At 40.0% G+C, this 22901-nt stretch overlaps 1 long non-coding RNA gene across 2 annotated transcripts; it reads right to left on the bottom strand.

Annotated features, from left to right (window-relative positions):
- Nucleotides 1–13940: 13940 nt before the first annotated feature.
- Nucleotides 13941–20298, bottom strand: LOC122674668. Of its 2 annotated transcripts, none has more exons than XR_006335018.1 (3): nt 20085–20298; nt 15630–15684; nt 13941–14149 (listed from the first exon to the last, which is right to left on the bottom strand). It is a non-coding gene; the product is annotated as an uncharacterized LOC122674668 (long non-coding RNA). The 2 variants fall into 2 exon arrangements; XR_006335019.1 differs by lacking the exon at nt 20085–20298 and adding an exon at nt 18867–19351.
- Nucleotides 20299–22901: the final 2603 nt, after the last annotated feature.

The raw sequence follows: 22901 nt of genomic DNA, 5'->3' as shown, positions 1-22901 counted from the left end.
CTTTGTTGGGCTATGTAAATGGTCAATATGTTACAATGATATATAACTGTTTGTCTCAAAAACTTATATAACTGTGCCTTGACCTCTAACAGGCAGAACAGTCCTCAGAGCTTTCTGAAAGACTATCTCACAGGTTATAATCCTCAGGTTGGTGCAAATGAAATTTTCCATTTCTTTCTTAGATTGACTGCTGATTAATTATACATTGATGGGAGGGGGTGGAATGTAAAAACACAGAAAATCAGGCTGATTTAAAAAAATAGGCACTTTTCAATTCCAGTGCAAACAAAGGATGTACAAGAAAGGGGACAGGGTAGTAGTCATAGAAGCAAATAAGATTTGTATAGGTAAAATTATATAAATGCTAACTGTTTATTTTCTTAACTAAAAATTGTGATATAACTGATTAAGGGAGATAGGGAGAGGGGAAGGGACAAGAATGGAGTGGAGAGAGAGAGAGAACTCAGTCCTCATTTACGAAGATGTTGAAGTCAACAGTTAATATATAAAACTGAAAATTAAAGAGACAGAGGGCAGAGCATATTATTTCTAAAAATGAAGACAAACACCTGGGGATGCAGCCAAAAGAGTTGAAGGTGATTTCCTCTGAGAAGTGGTACTGGTGGGCTGGGGAGAGATGGAACAGGAAATTTGTAGTGTTTCATTTAGTACTATTTGAATTTTTAAGCTGAATTTATGTTACATAGATAAAAAACTAATTTTTAAAAGTTAGTTTTAAAAAGCCCTTAAAAATCGGAGGGCTTCTCCAGTGGCTCAGATGGTAAAGATTCTGCCTGCAGTGCAGGAGACCCAAATTTGATCCCTGGGTCGGGAAGACCCCCTGGAGAAAGGAATGGCTACCCACTCCAGTATTCTTGCCTGGAGAATTCCATGGACAGAGAAGCCTGGTGAGCTACAGTCCATGGGGTCGCAAAGAATGGGACACGACTGAGCAACTTTCACTTTCACTTTTAAGAAAGGAAGTATTAGTTAGTTAGTTCAGTCGTTCAGTCGTGTCCGACTCTTTGCAACCCCATGAATTGCAGCACGCCAGGCCTCCCTGTCCATCACCAGCTCCCGGAGTTTACTCAAACTCATGCCCATCGAGTCGGTGATGCCATCCAGCCATCTCATCCTCTGTCGTCCCCTTCTCCTCCTGCCCCCAATCCCTCCCAGCATCGGGGTCTTTTCCAACGAGTCCACTCTTCGCATGAGGTGGCCAAAGTATTGGAGTTTCAGCTTCAGCATCAGTCCTTCCAATGAACACCCAAGACTGATCTCCTTCAAGATGGACTGGTTGATCTCCTTGCAGTCCAAGGGACTCTCAAGAGTCTTCTCCAACACCACAGTTCAAAAGCATCAATTTTTCGGCGCTCAGCTTTCTTCACAGTCCAACTCTCACATCCATACATGACCACTGGAAAAACCATAGCCTTGACTAGACGGACCTTTGTTGGCAAAGTAATGTCTCTGCTTTTTAATATGCTGTCTAGGTTGGTCATAACTTTCCTTCTAAGGAGTAACTGTCTGTTAATTTCATGGCTGCAGTCACCATCTGCACTGATTTTGGAGCCAAAAAAAATGAAGTCTGACACTGTTTCCACTGTCTCCCCATCTAGAGGAAAACAATTCAACTGTTAACAGTGGTTATATGTGGATAGTATGATTCCAGATGATTCTAATTTCTTTCAATATTCTTTTCTGTATTATCCAATTTTTTATAAATAAGTGGTGTATTACTTTAATAATTTGAAAGTATATTTTATTTTTGAAGTGAAATAAAAATAAGTGAAAAGAAAGGTTTACCACTTGAGCTTAAAAAAATATTTTCCAAAAATGATAGAGTCATGATGCTCATAAAAATACAAAATGAACACATGTCAAAAATAAATTATGAGGGAATCAGTAAGATATTACAGCTGGTTCAAAGGAGAAATCAAAGAAGTACAAATTATAAATGCAATAGAAACATTTGAAATGAATTTGCAAACTTTAATCTATCCATAAAGTAAAAATTAATTAAATACATTCTTCAAACTATCTGTATTTTTATGGACAAGAATTATTTACATTCCTATCAGTTTTCTATAAATTTTTAAGGAGTTATAAAATAAGCCTAGTCAAAGATAAACAGGAGTATACATTCCTATAAGATCAGATAATCCCAGAGATTTAAATGTTCATTTGAAAGGATATCTAGCCATGGTTTTGCCCGTTTGAAAATTTCAAAATATTTCCTTACATGTAGTTAAAGGCTAGTCTACAGAACCTTCTGTCATAAAGAGTCATATGATTATTCAATAGTGGGATATAAGTTTGTTTTGAATTCATAGAAGCCTCAGCAAAAAGGAAAGATTATAAATTTACTGAGATGCTGAGTGGGGCTTAAAATGTTTTGAAACTGAAGAAATTTCTTTTTTTCTATTTAATTGCTGACAAAACTTTTCTCTGAAGAAAATATCAATTTGCCTTTGTAGCCTGCTTACTTTGTTTGGGCAAAAATTACCAAAATGATCCCTTTATCCAAATGGAAAGCGAAACCCACGCATTGTTTTAAAACAATAGTCTGTGAGATTGTCATTACCTTTGAATGCAGTTTTATTAAGTAGTGTGTTTAGTGAAGGAAACTGGATTCATTTTAAGTAATATTATGTTATTGGAGAGTTGTTAAATTTCAGTTCCTTTCTATATTGGTTTAGACTAAACTATCTCTGAAAGTTAGTTTGGCGGATGGATGGATGTCTCGTTGTACAAATATTTGCTCCTGTGAGAGATAAGATCATATGTTGCCAGAAGGCCTACCTTTCTCACAGTTTATACCAGGTTGTGAAAAGGGACTAAACTTGTTTGGACTGAACTTATGAGGGCCATACACACTGTTGCTTAAAATGACCCAGATTTTATCATTTTTCCCTCCCCCCCCATCTCCCTAACTCAGGTATATAACAATTTTTAGATATAATCAATCATTGGGATTTCCTTTTTCAAGCCAGAAATGCAGGACCATATACACCAGGTACATATTTCCCTGTTTCTGTAGTTGATCTTCCTGGGGCAGGGAGGGAGCACAGCTGAGACCATCCTTATGAGCAGAATGGGGAGAAGATGACCAAGTCTTCCTCTTCCAAGAATAAACCTCAGGAATTGGGCTCTTTTTCATAGGCACAAGGAAAAATTAGGACTTGCATGTCTATCAATGAAGGATTGCTTTAAAAAATTCAATTATAGTAAATCCAAACAGCGGAAAACTATGTAGACATGAAACAAATGTAGAAGGTATTGGTGAATTGATGTGGAAAGTATTTTTCTCATGTGCAAAGAATAGGCAGTACAGAGCTGATGCAGCTGCTCAAAGAATCAACCACTTTCTACCTCCCCAGAAAACCATCCTCCACGTAAGGTCACAAGATGACAGCTGTCCTTCCAGACTTCACATCTAAGCTCCAGGCAACATGAAGAAAGAAAAGGCAAAGTACAAAAGACACAGGCCAGATGAACTTTTTTTTTCTGTTTTTTCAATTAAGAAGATGATGGTGTTTCCAGAAGCCCCTTGCCATGTACACTTCTACTTAGATTTTATTGGCCAAAATTGTATTCATAACTGTTGTGACATGACTAGCTGCAAGGGAGCCTATGCAGTTTGATTTTCAGTTGGAGGTTTTCGTTGTTTTGAATGCAGTAAAGGGGACAGACCAGGTACACCTGGCAGTGTCTGCCCCAGGAGTGTATCAAAGAGCATATATCGAACCAAAGTTAGCAAGGTTTATCTCTAGGGAGTATCTAAGTGACTCATAACCTTCTCCTTTATGTTCTTTTGTATCATCTGGAGCTTTATCATTCTGTATTATTAGAAATTCAGAACCTCAAGTCCCACTACAGACCTATTAAATCAGAAGTTCTGGGATTAGTAACCTATGCAGGGGACACATATTCAGTTCCTGGCCTGGGGAGATTCCACATGCCATGGAGCAACTGAACCCACGCCTCACAACTACTGACCCTGCACTCTAGAGCCCTCAGGCCACAAGTATTGAGCCTGAGTGCTGCAACTACTGAAGCCGATGTGCCTGGAGCCTGTGTTCCACAAGAGAAGCCACAGCAATGAGAAGCACGTTCACTGCAATGAAGAGTAGCCCCCGGTAGCCACAACTAGAGAGAAAGCCCATGTGCAGCAATGAAGACCCAGCACAACCAAAAATAAATGAGATAAACTTATTTTAAAAAATTAACAGAAAAAGAAAAGATACTTGCATTTTTAGAGAAGAAAACTGTAACAATTCAGGGATATCACTCAAGCTAACAAGTGTTTTTTCACAGTACAGCTACAAATACAACCTTCTTCTTTCTTTTGAATCATTAACATTTATTCTGGCCTTTAGCAGTAAGAGTTTTTCAAAGCTGACATTCAGAAGAGAGAAAAAAATCATCCTTGTGTTTTGATTAATTCCTCTGTATTTTTCTTGTGTCTTATCCTCAAAATTTACGAAGATTCAGTTATGTTTATGGTAAACTTTTTAAAGAAAATAAACAGAAAAAAAATATGGAGTGGAAGTGAGGGGTAGAAAAAAACAGATTTTAGGTGGGCATGCTCAGGACCACATGCACTTGGACTATCCAAGAAAATGGCAGCTAAAAGCTGAAAACTACTCCCTTTCTCTTCTAAATGCTGAATGGGCAGAGAAGGAGAAAGGAAAGGTAATACCATTTTGACTGGGAGATGAGGACAACAATGAAATTAATTTTTAGACATTGCCAAACGCCTGATGATTACATTTGTGTCTTTCAGCATCAAGAAGTAGGTTTTTCGATGTTGCATAAACCCCATAATAATTTTATTTTTTCTTTTTGCTAAATAAGTTATCTAGCTCCATTTTAATCATCAGGAGATGTATAAATGGGTATGTAAAGTTCAGAGGACCCCAAATGACACCTCATCAGATTGAAAATAGAAAGTCCTTAGTCACTGGATAGCAAAACATTTTTCACATCCTTAAGAAGATCATGAATTATATCATTGTAGTCACAATATGTAAAAAGTTAACAACCTCATTACTCAAGCTTTGTCGATCAGAAAATGTCACTCAGAGAAATGGTATGCAAGTGATTTTTAAAAGACCAGAATTCCCCATAGAACTTTAATAATTAATTCTTTTTGTTGTGAGATTTCACACTCAGAGCTAGGATCTGAGTCAAAGCACAAATTTCCAGGTAAGACACAAGGATCTGGGAGAAGTCAGCCAGCATGGAGTTGTTCCTGGTTGCTTTTCTTGTGGTTTATCTTCTGGATATCAGTGAATCTTCAGCCACCTATGTGATCATTACATACACATCACAAATACAAAGTGCTCCCAAAAATTCCAGTGTCACAAACAGCCTTGTGGAAATTATGCCTTCCGATTTTTGCTTCTTATCTTCATTTTTCTAAAATGAAATAAAATATTCTTACCTGTTCACAGACATTTAGACTCCTAAGTGGTATGACTGACAATACTCTTAAATATTTCCCAATTTGAGTGGACAGAGGCAAAACAAGGCAGGAGAATTGAGGTTGGATAGTTAAAACTAAAGATGTCCCACTGTAGAAGAACCATCTGAATCTCTCTAAGACCAGATGGGAAATATATCAGTACAAACAAGGCCCTTTTGCCTTGTAAGATGTTTTTACTGTTTTCTATAGTTTAACTGAATGAGTTAATCATTCATGAAGACTAGATCAGTCATAAGACTGAGAAAGGGAATCATAAAGGCAAATGCTGGCAGGGTCACATCACCTGCTTTGAGAAATGCCATTCCAGGGGCAGCCAGTCAAGCTTAACAGTTAGCAATGTGGGCTGTGCCATCAAGCAGACTTTAGGGGTCAGATATTTGAACCTAACATCTACTAGTTGTTACTGTAATGTGACTTTAGGGCTTTTCATTGGCCCTTTATATGTCAGTATCATCATCTGTAAAATGGGAATAATAGGTCAGTTGTGAGGATGAATTGAGTGTCATGTATTAAATTGTGTTAGAATGGTGCTTGGCACATGGTCAGCCCTCAATATCAGCTGTTACCATTATTATGTCTGTATGTGTTGTTGTTGTTCAGTCGCTCAGTCATGTCTGACTCTCTGTGACCCCATGGACTCCAGCACACCAGGCTTTCCTGCCCTTCACCATCTCCCAGAGTTTGCTCAAACTCATGTCCATTGAGTCAGTAATGCCATCCAACCATCTCATCCTCTGTCACTCCCTTCTCCTCCTGCCTTCAATCTTTCCCAGCATCAGGGTTTTTTCCAATGAGTCAGCTCTCCACATCAGGTGGCCAAAGTATTGGAGCTTCAGCTTCAGCATCAGTCCTTCCAATGAATATTCAGGGTTGAGTTCCTTTAGGATGGACTGGTTGGCTCTCCTTGCAGTCCATATAACTATATGTCTGTATCGTTATTTCAGTATCAAATAATACTCTTTAATAATACAATTTGAATGCATTTAGATACTTTATATCATTTAACATTAAATTAAAATCAATTCAACAAAAGCTTAATTTTTTACATTATGTTCTCCTTTGGGGCCACTAGATTCCCTTGAACATGACTCCTCTTTCTCCCCTGATTCCTTAGATTTTCTAGAACCTGAAAGACTGAAATAGAGTAAAGCTGCTATGGGCAAGTTGGGAAAACTAAGAAAGAATCATACCAACTGTGGCAGACATGCCCTAACGTGACCCCAATTAGTTACCACCCTGTATAATCCCCTCCTCTTGAGAATGGGAGGCACCTGTGACTTGCTTATGACCAACAGAATAGGGCAATAGAATATGTCCCTTTCATAATTGGAGAAGGAGAAAGAGTAAGAAAGAGGGCCTAAGAGAGCTAGTAACTCCATCTGGAGTCAAAGAGAGACTTTCCTGCCAGCCTTGAAGCAGCAAACTTCCCCACTGGGAACTTCCTTACAGACCCTGGGCAGGGAACTGCAGGCAGCCTGCAGCTGACAACCAGTAAGAAGTCAGGGCCCTCAGTCCTACAGCCACAAGTAAGTGAATTATGCCAACAACCTTAATGAGCTTGCGCAGATTGTTTCCCTGAGCCATCCAAATGAGAATGCATTCTGCCAACACTTTCAATAGAGCCTTCTGAGAACAAGCAGGGAGACCAGTTAAACCGTGCCTGAACTCCTGGCCAATGAAAACTGAGAGATAATAAGTATGAATGGTTTTAAATTGCTAAATTTGTGGTAATCTGTTGCACAACAATTGAAAATAAATACACCTGCCTTCACCTGTGAATCTCATTATAGGTTAAACTGTGTCCTGCCAAAAGATGTTGAAATCCTAACCTCCAGTCCCTGTGAATGCAACTTTATTTAGAAATAAGGATAAAAAAATAATAAATAAATAAATAAATTTTTAAAAAAAGAAGAAATAAGGTCTTTGCAGATGATCAAGCTAATACAAGGCCCTAATCCAATTTGCCTGGTGTCCTTACAAGAACTGACTCATTGGAAAAGACCCTGATGCTAGGAAAGATTGAAGGCAGAAGGAGAAGGGGACAACAGAGGATGAGATGGTTGGATGGTATCACCGACTCTATGGACATGAGTTTGAGCAAGCTCCAGGAGTTGGTGATGGACAGGGAAGCCTGACATGCTGCAGTCCATGGGGTTGCAAAGAGTTGGACACGACTGAGTGACTGAACTGAACTGAACTTATAAGAAGGGAAGTTTGGGAACCACAGACCTCTACAGTGGGAAGATGATATGAAGACCCTGGGAGCAGGTCGCCATCTACAAGCCCAGCAGTGGTGCCTGAGGCTACCAGAAGTGAGGAAAGAGGCAGGGAACACACTGTCCCTCACAGCCCACAGGAGGAACCAACCATGCTGACAGTTTGACTTCCAGCCTCCAGTATTAGAAGACAATACATTTATATTGTCTTGTTTATATTATGTAAACAAATAATACAAAATTATATGAACAAATAATATAGACAATATTGTTTATATTATTTAAACAAAATTTATTTATGTTTAAGCCACTCAGTTTGTGGTACTTCGTTATGGCATCCTTTGGAAATTGATACAGTTCCCAAAGGCAAAGAGGAAGCTGGAAAGGGCTGCTTTCCAATCACAGGTGAGGAAAGCCTGGGAGGAGAATAGAATTCCTCTATTCATCCATCCATCCATCCAATAGGTATGGAGGCTTTACTTTGCCATTCCCCGCCTGCCAGGTGGGCATCATGTGCTGTGCAGTAGGGTTGCAGAAATCAAAGCACATCCACTGCACTCAAGGAGCTTGCTGCTAATGGAGAAAAGGATACAGAGGGTGCAGTTCAGTTTGATGTGTGCTAGAGCAGAGGATGAGCGCGGCTTTATGATGCTTAATCCTACCCGGGTAGAGAAGGCTCCCAAGAAGAGGACCCTGGAAGAGGAGGGGAAGAAGGAGAAGGGAGAGGGTGATCCAAAGACAGGGAATCCCATGTAAAAACAGTATGAAAGCAGCACAACAGATCAAAGATGTTCCAAGAAGTCCAGTGCTCCATGGCCAGAGTGGTGAGAACTTGTGAGACCGAAGCCACACATGCCAATGTGTGCTATGCTACAGGGTCTGAACTGTGTCCTGAAAGCTTGGAGGACCACTGAGGAGCCTTACAGAAGTCAATGGCGTGATCTTATGCAGGCAGGATTCTGGTAGGAGGTTCAGAGTCATGGCCACAGCAGAGGAGCCAAAGAAGAGAAGATAGGCTCAAGAGATGTGTATGAGGCAGAATTGCCAGAACTTACTGAGTGGTTTTGTCAAAGGAATAAGGGAAAGACAAGAGCCCAGAATGATGAATGAATTCTATGTTTCTCTTGGTGACTGAGTAGGTGGGAGTAACTTTCTCCAAACAAGGGATCATAGGAAGAGGTGCAGCAAGGAAGACAAAGGAAGGGAAAACAGCTCCTCCTCTGAGGGACCATGATGTCAGGGAAGGTTAAACTCCCTTCTAGAACCCTAACAATAAATCTTGTTCAATCTAGACCCTCACTGTCCATATATGGCTCTTGCTCACTCAAAATGTGGCCAATCTGAATTGAGATATGCTGTGACTGTAAAATATACACTAGATTGCAAAAACTCAATATTAAAAAAAGAGTGTAAAATGAAACATGATTTATTTCTTGTATTAGTTGTATGTTGAAATAAAATATTGGGGTCAATAAAATATATTATTAGAACTAATGTCAGTTTTTTTCCTTTTAAATGTGACTGCTAGAAAGTTTTAAATTATATATATGTGACTTACATATCTCTACTAGACAGCACAGGCCTAAGCCAATCATGGTAATCTCATTCCCTTACTTAGTTAAGGATCTAGGAAGGCGTGTGCCTATAACACCATTATGACCAATGAAAACGGTGGGGGCGGGGTCAGTGGTGAGGCTTCTTGGAGGGTTTTTTCCTCTCTCTCCAGATGGAAGCTAAGACAGAAAGAGACATTCCTTTTTCTGGCATCAATACTGTCATCACAGTGTGCTGCCTGGCACAACGGCAGCCATTTGGGACCTTGAGGACAGTTGGCTTAAGAAAATAAGAGTAGAAAGATAGAAAACTATGTTCCTGATGACACAATTGAGCTTCTGAACCCACAGAATTTTTACATTAAAATTTTTTTGGGTGTTAAATAAATATATTGTTAAAGCCAAATATAAATGGATTTTCTATGCCCTGTAGACAAAAGCATTCTAACTGGTTCATCTAGTGATGACAGTATCAGAAGGCTGTTATCCCTGTTTATGTTACCCCTCTACTTCATTTATAATCTGAAAAATAAGGGGGACACTTGAGAAGTATTTGGATAATTCTTTTCTGACCTGTCTCCAAATACCATCATCTTTCATGTCTCTGGAAAAACAAAGATCCTCAGTGGCTGAAATGGCTTGGTAAAATAATAGTTTCCCTGACTAATACTCTACTTTTCTTTTTCTTTATTTTTCAAGACGTAAATAAGAAGTGGGCCTGACCCAGCAATAGAAGATTGATTCATTTCTGTAGTAACATATATGCAGTTACACTGGGTTCTGTAAATTGTGGGGAGGGATCCATTCCCTGGCCAGCTGCCCGTCTCCAAACCATGCACAACTTGGTAGCCATTGTCTTTGAAAGCAGCTTTATGTGGCTTCACAGAGAAGGAGGCTTGATGTGATAATCACAGTCTGCTGCATTTTTGGAACTAGTGTTCAAAATCTAAATTTCACAGATCTCTTCTCTGGTACTTGATTATATACTAATATGAAGATTTTAGTGTACATGACTCTGACCCACCAAGCAACTGTTTTATTTATCTATCCTCCCTCAAGGTCTAAATATAATAAGCTGCCAACATCAGAAGTCAGAAACTGCTGGAACTCTGGTCAATGCCTGAAGCTTGTAAGAGAGGTAAGGAAAAGAAAGTTTTTAGAACAGTGTTGGCTACAGAGAAATGTGTGAGAGCGAAGCAGGAGAGAGAAAACAGAAAAAGTGGGGGAACACGGTGTTGAAGCTGAAAGGAACCTTTGAGCTCATTCGGTCCAACCCCTTCCCTTAAACATGAGGTAATGGGGCCCAGAGAGGAGGTCTTGGCTGCTTCCTTTTTCCCTTGTACAGGAGTGAACGCTGGCCCCGTCTGTCGTCTATGAAACACAGAGCTGCAAAGGTGGGAGACACAGGCAGCCCCACCCTCTGGGGGCTCTCAACACCAGCCGTTACAGAGTCACCATCAAACCCAACTTAGAGTGGTTTTGGTTTTGCTCTCATCTGGCTTGTTTTTTTCCTCCTAAGTCATTGCCTCCTCTATCCCAGATATGAATCAGTACTGGCTTTCAGACTAGTTCTGCTTTATGTCTGTGTTGGTGAGGTTTGGTCACCATTAGATTAAGAAAATAAAGCAGTAAATTTTTGCTCAGATATCATTGTGGGAAAACTTGCTCTTACTCTTTTTTTCTCTCCTTCTCTGTCCCTCCCTTATTTCCTTTCTCCTTTCCTTCCTTCTTCCCCCCTTATTTCCTTCCTCCATACATTATTTCTCTGATATATTTACCATTTTTTGCCATATTTACCACTCTTCCTGAACTTAGGAATGACAAAGAAATTTCTTGGTTGGAGTCACAATTCAAGCAGAACAAGCCTAGGGTTCAAGGGGTGAGAGCCAGCCACTCTCAAAGGTGAGAGCCTTTTCTCACTCTTGTCTGAAATTTCACTTGAAATGTACCTATTGTTTGTGTGTGTGCTAAGAGGCTTCCCTGGTGGCTCAAATGGTAAAGAATCTGCCTGCAATGTAGGAGACTTGGGTTCAATTCCTGGGTTGTGAAGATCTCTGGAGAAGGGAATGGAGACCCACTCCAGTATTCTTGCCTGGAAAACCCCATGGACAGAAGAGTCTGGAGGGCTACGATCTATGAGGTCCCAAAGAGTCAGGCATGACTGAGGGACTCACATTTTCACTTTAAGTGGCTTTAGTTGTGTCCAACTCTTTGCAACCCTATGGACTGTAGCCCACCAAGCTCCTCAGTCCATGGGATTCTCCAGGCAAGAATACTGGAGTGGGTTGCCGTGCCCTCCTCCAGGGGATCTTCCCCACCAAGGGATTGAACTCATGTCTCTTAAGTTGGCTGCATTAGCAAGCAGTTCTTTACCACTAGCACCACCTGGGGAAGCTATTCTTTGGGAAAATATGAAACAGGACAACCTTGCATCTTTTGCCCCTTTCTGGAGCCTAGATTGATAGATGAAGTCACAATAGTTGAAGGGGAAAAAGACCCAGTACATTTACAACACCCAAGCATGAGTCCAAAGGAAGGTCAACTGTGGTGAAAGCCGCTTCCCTCTTTTTCTTCCCTGACCTCAGAATTCAACACCTCCTTGTCCCCCTGCCCCAGCCCCAACTAGCAACAGAAGCCAGGTATGGACCTCAACCAATGAGAACCTGGCCTGAAAGCCAGCAGAAGGGCAGGATCAGGAGGGTTGAACCAGGCAGGGACAAACAAAGCCAGTGAACGAGGGAAGAATGGGAAGAATTAAGTGGAGGGGGAAAGGAGGAGAGAGAAAAGGTTTTCCCTTCAAGAAACTTCCAGGAATCATCCTGGATCCTCTGTGTTGCCCCACTCTCCACACTATACCCCAGCAACTCCTCTTGGCTCTTCAACATATTCCAATCCATCAGCCTCCTCTCCCTCGTCCAGTGCACCACCATCACCCAGTAGGGACAGTCTCCTAAATGGTCTCCCAGCTCCTACACTTTCCTCCTAGAATACGTTCTCCACGGAGCAGCCAGAGTGATCTTTGAAAACCGTAAATCAGCATCCATTTCCCCAGCACCAACAGCTGCTCTCTGTGATCTGCCCCCCCACCCCACCGCGGTTCCTTCCCAGCCTTTTCTGTTACCACTTACTCAATCCAGCCACATTCAACGTCCTTCCTGTCATTTGTAAATCCAATCATGTCTCTTCCATGGGCCTCTCCACTTGCTGTTCCCTCTGACTGGATTGCTCTCCCTTCAGCTCCAGCTGTGGCTGTCTCTTCCTCATCCTTTAAGCCACAGACAGTGCACTACCAGATGGGCGTCTCTGCTCACTTGGGCCGACCTCGCTCTTCTTCATTATTTTATATCACTTATTACCATTTGAAGTTATCTTATCGATTCTTTATTTTCTTTCTTGCTTAAAATATTTTTTTGGGGGGGGGGGTCTGTTTTACAAGACCGAATATTCTAGGACAGGGCAGAGACTCTGCCTATCTTTTTTGGCACTCTTTCCCTGGAGTCAAGAACAGAGCCTGGCATAGAGTAAATGCTCCAGAAGTGCTTGTGGAATGAATGAGTGAGTGAATGAAGGAATGGGGGGTGGGGAGGACCTCAAGAGTCCAGAAGTAAGGCCTGAGATTAGGGTGGCCAGATTTTGCAAGTACAAATACAGAGCACACAGTTACACTTGAATTTCAGATAATCATGGAATGTATGCAATACTATATTTGTATATGTCCCAAATACTGCCTGCATTCCTTGTTTATCTGAAATTCAAATGTAACTGGTTGTCCTGTATTATATCTGGCAGCCCTATGCCAGACCCACTGAGGAGCTTGTGTGAACTGAACAGAGCAAAGAAGACCTTCTCAAATCTTCTCAAATCTCTGCCTTGTAGACTTTTCTGGGTTAGAATAGACCTGATTTGTTTTCTTCCTTCTTCTGGACTTTGTGTGTGTACTATTTGGCTAATAGTAGGATGGTTTTAGTAATGGATTCACCACCTGTTCCTTCCACCCTGAAGGGTGCAGAGCAGAACACACAGTTGTAGACAACAGTTAGGGAACAGATACAGCCATGGGCAAGCATAGCTTGTTTCACGTTGTCCCAGGGACCCCCCAGACCCTCTGTGAAAGGAGGGTAGTCTTTGCTTGACCTCTTTCTCTTCTCACAAAGGAAAGGAATCTTGAAGGTGATTTTTTTTTTGTAAAAATGAAATAACAATAAATTAAATGTTTTCTTAAATTTTGTGATTAGAAGACAAGCTCACATTTCTCACAAAAATATTTCAGCTCTTTTAGTCTCAAAAATACCAAACTTTATGGGGAAGCCAAATTATACACATTCCTGGATTACTCTCTTGTGCCCATAAAATGATTTCAGATGTGTAAAGTGATTTAAAAGTTGCATATATTTTAATTTCCTCCAAAAGTTCCAGTCCAAAGAACAATTTGTTTCTCATGGCTTCAAAATATTAGACATAATACAGATCTGCTGAAGTGGTCCAGTAGCATGGCCTCCCGGAGAAGGCAATGGCACCCCACTCCAGTACTCTTGCCTGGAAAATCCCACAGACGGAGGAGCCTGGTGGGCTGCAGTCCATGGGGTCGTGAAGAGTCGGACATGGCTGAGAGACTTCACTTTCACTTTTCACCTTCATGCATTGGAGAAGGAAATGGCAACCCACTCCAGTGTTCTTGCCTGGAGAATCCCAGGGACAGGGGAGCCTGGTGGGCTGCCCTCTATGGGGTCGCACAGAGTCAGACACGACTGAAGCGACTTAGCAGCAGCAGCAGCAGCAGCGTGGCCTCCAGGAAGTTGTGGAAAGACCCTCAGCTGAAAAGGGCCACCATGAACAGGAGACATCTTTGCACCTGCAACAGGTCCCTTCAGGTCAAATCCTGGGTGAAGTCCCTTCAAGTGTTGAAGGAAAGCAAAGAATAAGATGCTGTGCTTTGTATTGTTTAAAGGGCTGCCTTGCATTGAGTTCATTCCTAAAGCCATAAGCACTTCATCTGCAGGGAGCCCAGAGTCCTTCTGTGTCTTAACAAATCTCATATAATCAAAAACTACCTTTAATTAATGCAAAATAGAGTATTGTTAAATACATACCTGTGGGTGTTTTGTTTTGACTGGGTTTTGAGACTAAGAGGGCAGCTGATTAACAAGTATTCTTTGGACCAATCTAGCTGTTTCCAAGAACCTCAGAACAATTCATACCTGTTATTTCATTGTCTTCACAGTAACTTATGGTTTGGGCATTCACATCCCCCCCATCCAATTGTATGGATGGGGCAGGTGTCTGACAAATTTAATGATCTTCAGTAAGTTAGAAGCAAAATCCTCCTCATCTCTATAATCATCTGTTAGCTGGAAACCAATTTAATATTTCAGTTCAGTGGGGAACTGAGGAAGCTACAAAGGTGATAACACTTATTTTATTTACCTATCAGCCTTATTGAACATCTGCCCTTTCCCCATTAACAACATTGTTTTATGTTCCATATTTATTTTTACTTATGCTTCTTATTCCAAAAAAAAATCTGTGATAGTTGAAGAACAGGGAAAGAAAAATATATAATTTTTAATGTAAATACAGAAAATAGACAAAGATATAAAAAAGCATCTGATACTTTTTTGGCTTTGGATCTGAGTATGTAGAACTTTCTAGAGCAGTGGTATGTGATAGGTTAACCTATAAAATACTAAATTATTATTCAATATTGAGAAAAGGAACCTTCAGAGGCTTGCAAGATGCTTGCAAGATGGTACAAACAAGGAATGGACATAGCCCTAAAATTAAGCTTTACATGTACTGGTTCTTCATTGCAATAAAGATATGCAGAGCATCTGGGCAGCTTCACAGATAACTGAGCCAGAGCTTTTGTACTAGGATTCCTGGTAAAGCTCAGTTTGTTACCATTAACTCATCTCAGTTTTCTCATAAAATCTAGCATTTTCCCCAGTAAGGCCAAATCTACTTCTGGTTAAATTCCTTAGATAAAAGGTATAGGTATACCTCAAAGCAAAAGTCCATTCCTAGAATAACTGTTTGTCAACTGAAATTTTGTGAATTGATCTATATTTTATATGTGTATGATGAAATGAAAAAGAAGGAATTTGGGAAAGAGTCCACTGCCTAAAGAAGCCCATCAGTGAATCTTTTTTATCTACCTGTCATATAATTTTTAATATTTTATTGATATTATTTTTTTTAACTTTCATATGTAATACGTATGTGTTGTAATAAGCCAGAGAATACAGAGAGGTTCAAACAAAGGGTTAATAATCTTCCCACCAGCTCCCATTTCATCCCAAGTATTTAATACAGTTTGGTGTGGATACTTCTACACTCTAATCATAAAAATATGTACAAATATACATATATACTTACTGAGGCTTGGTGGAGTTTTAGTTCTTGCTTTCACTCTTTTTTACTAAAACAAATTCTAAAAAAAAAAAAAAGAATTCTACTGTAGACATTTTTTTTTTCTCACTTACCTATATAGTACAGTCATCCCTCCAGTTCAGGACTCATGATTCTATCTCCTTATGTTTAATAACAGCCATGTGCGTGCTAAGTGGCTTCAGCTGTGTCCAACTCTTTGCGACCCCATGAGCTGTAGCCCACCAGGCTCCTTTGTCCATGGGATTCTCCAGGCAAGAACAGTGAAGTGGGTTTCCATGCCCTCCTTCAGGGATTTTCCCAACCCAGGAATCGAACCTGCATCTCCTCCCACAGCACCTGCATTGTAGGCTGATTCTTTACCACTGAGCTACTGAGGAAGCCCCATAACAACCATAGTTACCAAATAGTCCACAGAGTGAATATCTAACGATTTGCTCAACCGTGGCCATTCGGATAGACACATTTAGATAGATATTCTGTTTTTCCCTTGTCTTTTTTTTTTTTTTTAAATCATCATAAACAGTGTTGCAAGAAGCATTCTGGTATGCATTTCCTGAAGGCCTAGCAACTCTTGGGCTTCCTTTCCAAGTTTAGATTTTTTCATATCAGTTTTCCTTAAAATAATTAGAGCTAAGTTTAATAGAGCCTAGAAATATCTTGGAGCACACTACTATCCTTCTTTTTTAGAATGCACATTTTTATACTGATTGAATTCCAACTGCAAGCCAGCCTTCCATCTCCAACTGCTGCAGCAGCTGCTCCTTGCTGGAGCAGGAAGTGTTGTCCTGCAAAGTTTTGATCATTGCCTGGCCTCTCCACACTGGGAACAAGCTTCCCCACCTGCAGGCTCTATAACTGGTTTGTAAACTTTCACTCCTAGGAAACTAACAGAGATGTATAAAAGGCAGAACAGTCAGCCTCAAGACCGTGTTAGTAATGACATCCTTTGTAAAACTACCAGCTATTTGTTCAAATAGGGAAATAGAAGTCCAGCAGAGGTTTGTATATTTGGTGTGTGCAGGCATATAGGGTGTCAGGATACTGGAGAGAGCTACATGGCGCCAAAACACATGATTTTTGAGCCTTAATCACCCCAGAGAGTGATCATATTTCTTGCTACTCTGTGATAGTAGAGTTGCAAGATTTAGGAAAGAAAAACACAAGGTGCCCAGTTAAGTTTGAATTTAAGGTAAACCACACATAATTTTTATTTATCCCATATATATTATATAAAATTACATTATGATAATACATGGGATACACATTAAAAAGTTTTCTGTGGTTTATCTGAAATTCTAACTTAATAGGGTGTTTTATTTTTCTGAAAGAAGAAATGTGCTCCCTGCTCCCACCTTGAACTTTCTTTGCTTTTGTCTCTGTGTCAGAACCATACAGCAGAAGGAGTCACCTTTTCCTGCATACTTGGGGATGTTCACATCATGACCACAACTCCTATCGGTACAGCAGAAGCAACTAGTCCCCAGATACTTTGCCTAAGTGCTGAGCTCACTGATGGTTATCTTACATCTACTATCCTTACTTTCTGGGTTGAGGGACCTCTGTATTCCCAACCTCCTCTCATTCTCTGATCATGAAAAATGGTCCAGTCCCTGACCTATGTCTGAACTCTCTTAATTGCATCCTTTCTGTATTCTACCTTATTTGTTTCATGACCTATTAATGGATCGTAACACACAGTTTGAAAAACACTAGAAAACATCCCAGCACCTTCATCTTAAAAATGGGAAAATCAGAGGATATTGTGGTAAATAACTTGATTGAGATTAGTTCAAGTAATCATATAATCATGAGAAGATAAAATATGCTAGTGAGGGCATGATTCTATTCAATCAAAATACTAAACAGAGAATGGATGGTGGGATGTGTTGTGCATATTTAGTCAATGCCTTAAAAATTAAGAGGAAAATTAAAAAACGAGAAGAGGTCCACTACTTAACTGAGTATGTACTATGCATTAAGCACAAAATAAGCAAAAGGGAAAAATTAGAATCAAGATCAGAATCTATCAAAAATCATTAGCCTATTTTTAACTCATTCCCTAATCTCTGCCTATAAAAAATTATTTTGCCCAACAGAAAACAGAAAGACAAGAGAGAAAATCAATGAAACCAAAAGGTTCTTTGAGAAGATCAATAAAATTTATAAACCTATTGTCCATACTGGTCAGAACCAAAAGAGAGAAGATTATCAATATCAAGAATGTGAGACGTGAACATCACAATACTGTCTACAGATATTAAAAGGACCATAAAGAATATTATAAACAACTTTCTGTCATTAACAAGAGCCTGGATAAACAAATTCTGCTATATCCATGCAATGGAATACTACTCAGCAATCAAAAGGAATGAACTTTAAGTCAGGCAATGACATAAAGAAATCTCAAAATAACTAAGCCTATATAGAAAAAAAAAAAGGGCCTTATACAGAGTATATATTCTGTGATTCTATTTATATAAAGTTATTAAAGAGAGAGAGAGGTATGCAGTGAATCCTCCCCACCAGTGAAAGTAGTCATCCTCAAGAAAACATTCACTTCCTACTTGTGCCTAATGGCTTTATTTTGGGGGAATCAATAAAGATTCCAAATTGTTTCTTCATGGTGGACACAGGCCAAGAACTTGAGTCTGCCCTGGGGCCCCAGCTACTACCTGGGTTACTGGAATAGAAGAACACCAGTGGTCATAACTCACTGCCTTACTAACATATATTACACTTCAGGCATTGTGCTAAATACCTCAGATAACCAATGACTAAGATACACTTTTTGCCCTTGAGACCTCACAGTCCAGGTAGAGGACAGACCAGTAAGCAAATAAGTATAATAAAACATTATCACGTTACTATTGAGATGGCCATATTAGAGGTGAGTATAAGATGCCTTAAAAAAAAGGAACAATCTAACCATATAGCAGATTAAAAGTATTAGGACTAAAGGAGCAAATATTAGAACTGAAAGGAAAGAAAATTTTCAGCTTACTTTAGAGTCTCTGAACCACCCATGATGAAAAGAGTTTCTAAATCAAATCCAGCTTGTATTTCCAGGCCAAACTACAGCCCCTTCTATTTCCCACTCAAGCCAGCAAAACATTTCTTTCCAACTGGGTTGTCTCCTCTCATCCGTCAAGCAGCACTTCAGATATGATACTATCCCCTCAAGGGGGAAAAGGAGCTGTATTTGTGGAAAAGTGTTATCTTTACCTTCCCATGGAAGCCTCTGAGCTCTTTGCTGTTCCTCAAAAAGGCCCAGAAAGCAAACAGACCAACAAACAAAAAGTAAAAGTAGGTTATTTTGGTAATACCCCCATATCTGGTTCTGAGGACTTCTGGTCAAGGGAGGAATCTATTCCCTTGGTTGAATTTTGGCACTCCTGGATCCTGACACGGAAGTGTACTACAAACTCTGACCATAATCCTTCTCCTAGTGTTTGTCTGTGTTGCAACGTTTACATGTATAATCTCCAGAACCTCTACTGCTGTTCATTGTCCCATCAAACGAGTAACAAATGATCACCTAGCAATAAGACCTGGAAAAATCTGGCGTCTATACAAGTGGAAACAACCACCCCCGGAAACCTGCATGTAATCAGTATTCATGCAGTGGGTCTGTGTGACGTGGGGAGAAAAGGGTGGAGTTGGCAAATGGAGAATAAACAGTACACGGCACGATGAATATCTGTTGAATGAATAAAGGAACCCAGCAAGGTACACAGTAATTAATGTGTGGCAAAGAATGAATTAGTGAGTTATACCAAATGTACATTCTTCTATTTAGGCTTTTGTTGCGGGTGGGAGTAATAATCCATAAATGCCATTTTTTGTCCTTGGCTTATAACTTCGTCTTAAGCCAAGACTGATAAGAAACTTAAAGAATAAGTTAAATGGGACCTGCTTTAGCGATTTCATACATATTGTTTGTGGTGTAATTTGGCTTTAAGTCTGGACTTAAGAGTTGTGGCACAAATAATTCTTTACCCCACTCCCTAAAATATCACCAGATCAACACTTCATATCTAGGGAGTTTACCCTGATTCCAAAAGCTACCCAAATCATATTTTCTGGAAGGAGTTAAAAAGGTTAGCAAATTTGGAAAACCACCAAGTAAATTGCCAAATAATCCCTTTGTAACGGCCTGTTTTGAATTATAGCCTAAAAAAAATGTGAGCTGATGAGGGTTAAAGCCAAGGAAGCACGGAAGCAGATTCAGTTTTGGAGCTATCTGTGACATGATATTTGCTGGTATAAATGCTAAAAATCTCTGGTTCTGAAATCAGATAGACCTGGTTTTGAATCTCACACTCTGTGACTTTCAGCAAGTTACTAACTCTGATGCATCAATTTCCTCATCTATAAAATAGTACTAGTATCCACATTTCTTTGCTTTATTATTGACAACCGGCATTCATCCTCCCCACTTACATTGCTCTCCCCCATACCCAGGACTGAAAGGCTGGTAATTAGATGCTTCAGACTTCATTTCTTTCATGGTTCTCAAAAAGAAATACATTCTGACAATGAAATGTATAACATTCTGTAAGACATGGAAGTTCAAGGATTAGCAAATGTGAAGTTTCACAGCAACTTCTAAGTTTTCCGTTCTAGTTACCAGCCTAGGTGCCACCGGATGGCTATGACCAGCTGTAACCATGGGCAGTAGGTTCTTGTAGTTTCCTGATCTGAGTAGTAACAGCAACTTCTCATGGTAAGACTGCAGTGGCAAAGCTGAAAGCTAACAGGTACCTCTTCTGACTTCATCAGCATTCCAACCTCTTTTTAGAAGCTCTAATTCCTTCTATTAAATCCTTCCCTACTTTAAACACCTAAGGTGGTTTCTGTTTTTCTGAATCTTGAATGATATCTATTCAAGTTTCATACCCAAAAAGTACCTTTTGTATAAATGATCCTTGAGTTGAATCACTTCCTTTGGCATGTATATAATTGTTTGTGGAATATCCTATAAAATTGAAGACTTCAGAGTTCTCCAGAGCAATGTGGAGGACTTTGTTCATTATCCTGCTGGCACTTTTATTAAACTAATTTATTTGGTTAATATAACCATTTCTAACATCTTAGTTATAAAATCATACCATATTTAAAAATAAAATGAACTAGTTTTCTTGGTAAGAAAAGTACAATTTATAAAATTCAAACATATATTTAGAAACCAAATGAAATTTTTGTTTACCAAGAGCCACTAATAGCCCATTCTTTAAGACAGAAACTTGAAATGATTAGTTCTGTCGATGAAAACATAAATACTTTACATGCTTGTTTATTGTTCTCCCACCTAGTTTGACATGCTGCACTTGAGGTAACAGAACTTCATTAGTAACTTTTATATTATTTTAATTAAAAACAAAAGAAAGCCAGGCAATTTGTTAGAAACACAGTCATTCTTTGATGATTCTGCTAAACTGTAGTGGAATTGAGAACGGCCTCTCTCACACCACATCCCTCATTTCCAGTCCCAACACTTTCCATGAGTATTGTATAGTATATTTGAAAATACTCCATATTATATTAATGCAGCATTCTTTCCCTGTCCTGGGTAAGACTGTAACCTTCTTGAAGGCAAGTTTATCCCTATGGGGAAAACCTTGGCATGATGTTCTGCATACTAAAACTATTGTTGAGACCATGCCTCATAGATTTGCAGAGAGAAACACCAGCTGAATCTTCAGCACCATTTCCTTTAGTGCCTGAACTTTCCAAAGTCAAGTCCAGTCCTCCCTGGCCTTAAGATAATTAATCTTATCTCTTAACCAATGCAACTGATTACATGGCACATTGTAAACATCCAAGGTACTCCCCAAAAGGTAAACAACAGTAATGTTCAAGATCAAAGCCTCAGGTATGGGGTGCTGCTACTGTGGTTTGAGAGTCACGCCTGTGGGAGAGAACAATAAACACAGGCAGCTTTGATCGTGCACTCCCAGCATAGACCCTTTGGTGGTTCCCCACTGCCTTCAAAAGCCCACACTTCTTGGTGGACTCACCCTCCATACACACCCCTGCCATCTGGTTCCAACTAACCATCCTAGGCTGACTTACCACTACTCCCCATTTCTGTGAACAAATTCACCAACTAAGCCATGCACAGTTCATTGCGGGATTCGTGGCCTCAAAATATTCTCTCTTCTCCTCCCTCTGTCTCTCAGCATCCTGTGCCTTCTACATCACCCAACTTCAGCCCCTCCTCTTCTCTGAACCATGAGTAACGATCCACTTACTGCATATGATAAGAGAAAATAACAGGAAGCTTCTTGTATCCTCACTAATCACTTTACGTGTCTCATTTCACTTAATCCTCAAAACACTTCTACAAGGTAGAGTTATTTCCTCCACAGCTGACTCATTGGAAAAGACCCTGATGCTGGAAAAGATCAGAGGCTGAAGGAGAAGAGGGTAATAGAGGATGAGACGGTTGGATGGCATCATCGATTCAATGGACATGAACTTGGGTAAACTCCAGGAAATGGGGAGGGACAGGCAGGCCTGGGGTGCTGCAGTCCATGGGGTCTCGAAAAGTCAGACACAACTTTGCAACTGAGCAACAACAACAAATAGATGAGGAAACTAGGACAAACGCTGTAGTATTTTCAGGCCATGTATGCTCCAAAAGACAATCTGGCTCATTTAGTCCAAAAACAGTTGAAAAAAATCTGTAAAATTTCTTGAACAACGTAATCAGTACTTTCAAATCTCAATGTAATCATCTCAAAATTGCAAGAGCTATATAATACAAGATACTTTATAGCCAATAAGCACATGAAAAGATACTCAACATAACTAATCATTGTGTGTGTGTGTGTGTGTGTGTGTGTGTGTGTGCTCAGCTGTGTCCAACTCTTTGTGACCCTATGGACTGTAGCCTGCCAGGCTCAGCTGTCCATGGGATTCTTCAGGCAAGAAAACCAGAGTGGGTTGCCATTTCCTTCTCCAGGGGATCTTCCCAACCAACAATGTCTCCTGCAGCTCCTACATTGGCAGGCAGATTCTTTACCATTTAGCCACCGGGAAGCCCTTCTAATCATTAGGGAAAAGCAAATCAAAACCACAATGAGACACCATTTCACACTCATTAAGGTGGCTATTATACTTTAAAAGAAAATAAAACAGTGTTGGTGAAAATAGGGAGAAATTGAAATCCTATGGACTCTGCTGGTGGGAATGTAAAATGGTACATCTACTTTGGAAAACAGCTTGGCAGTCCCCCCCAAAATAAACAGAATTTCA

The sequence above is a fragment of the Cervus elaphus genome, chromosome 18, assembly GCF_910594005.1.
Source record: "Cervus elaphus chromosome 18, mCerEla1.1, whole genome shotgun sequence".
NCBI classification, from domain to species: Eukaryota; Metazoa; Chordata; class Mammalia; order Artiodactyla; family Cervidae; genus Cervus; species Cervus elaphus.
The sequence above is the reverse complement of the archived record's forward strand: the minus strand, read 5'-3'. Positions and strand labels throughout refer to the sequence as shown.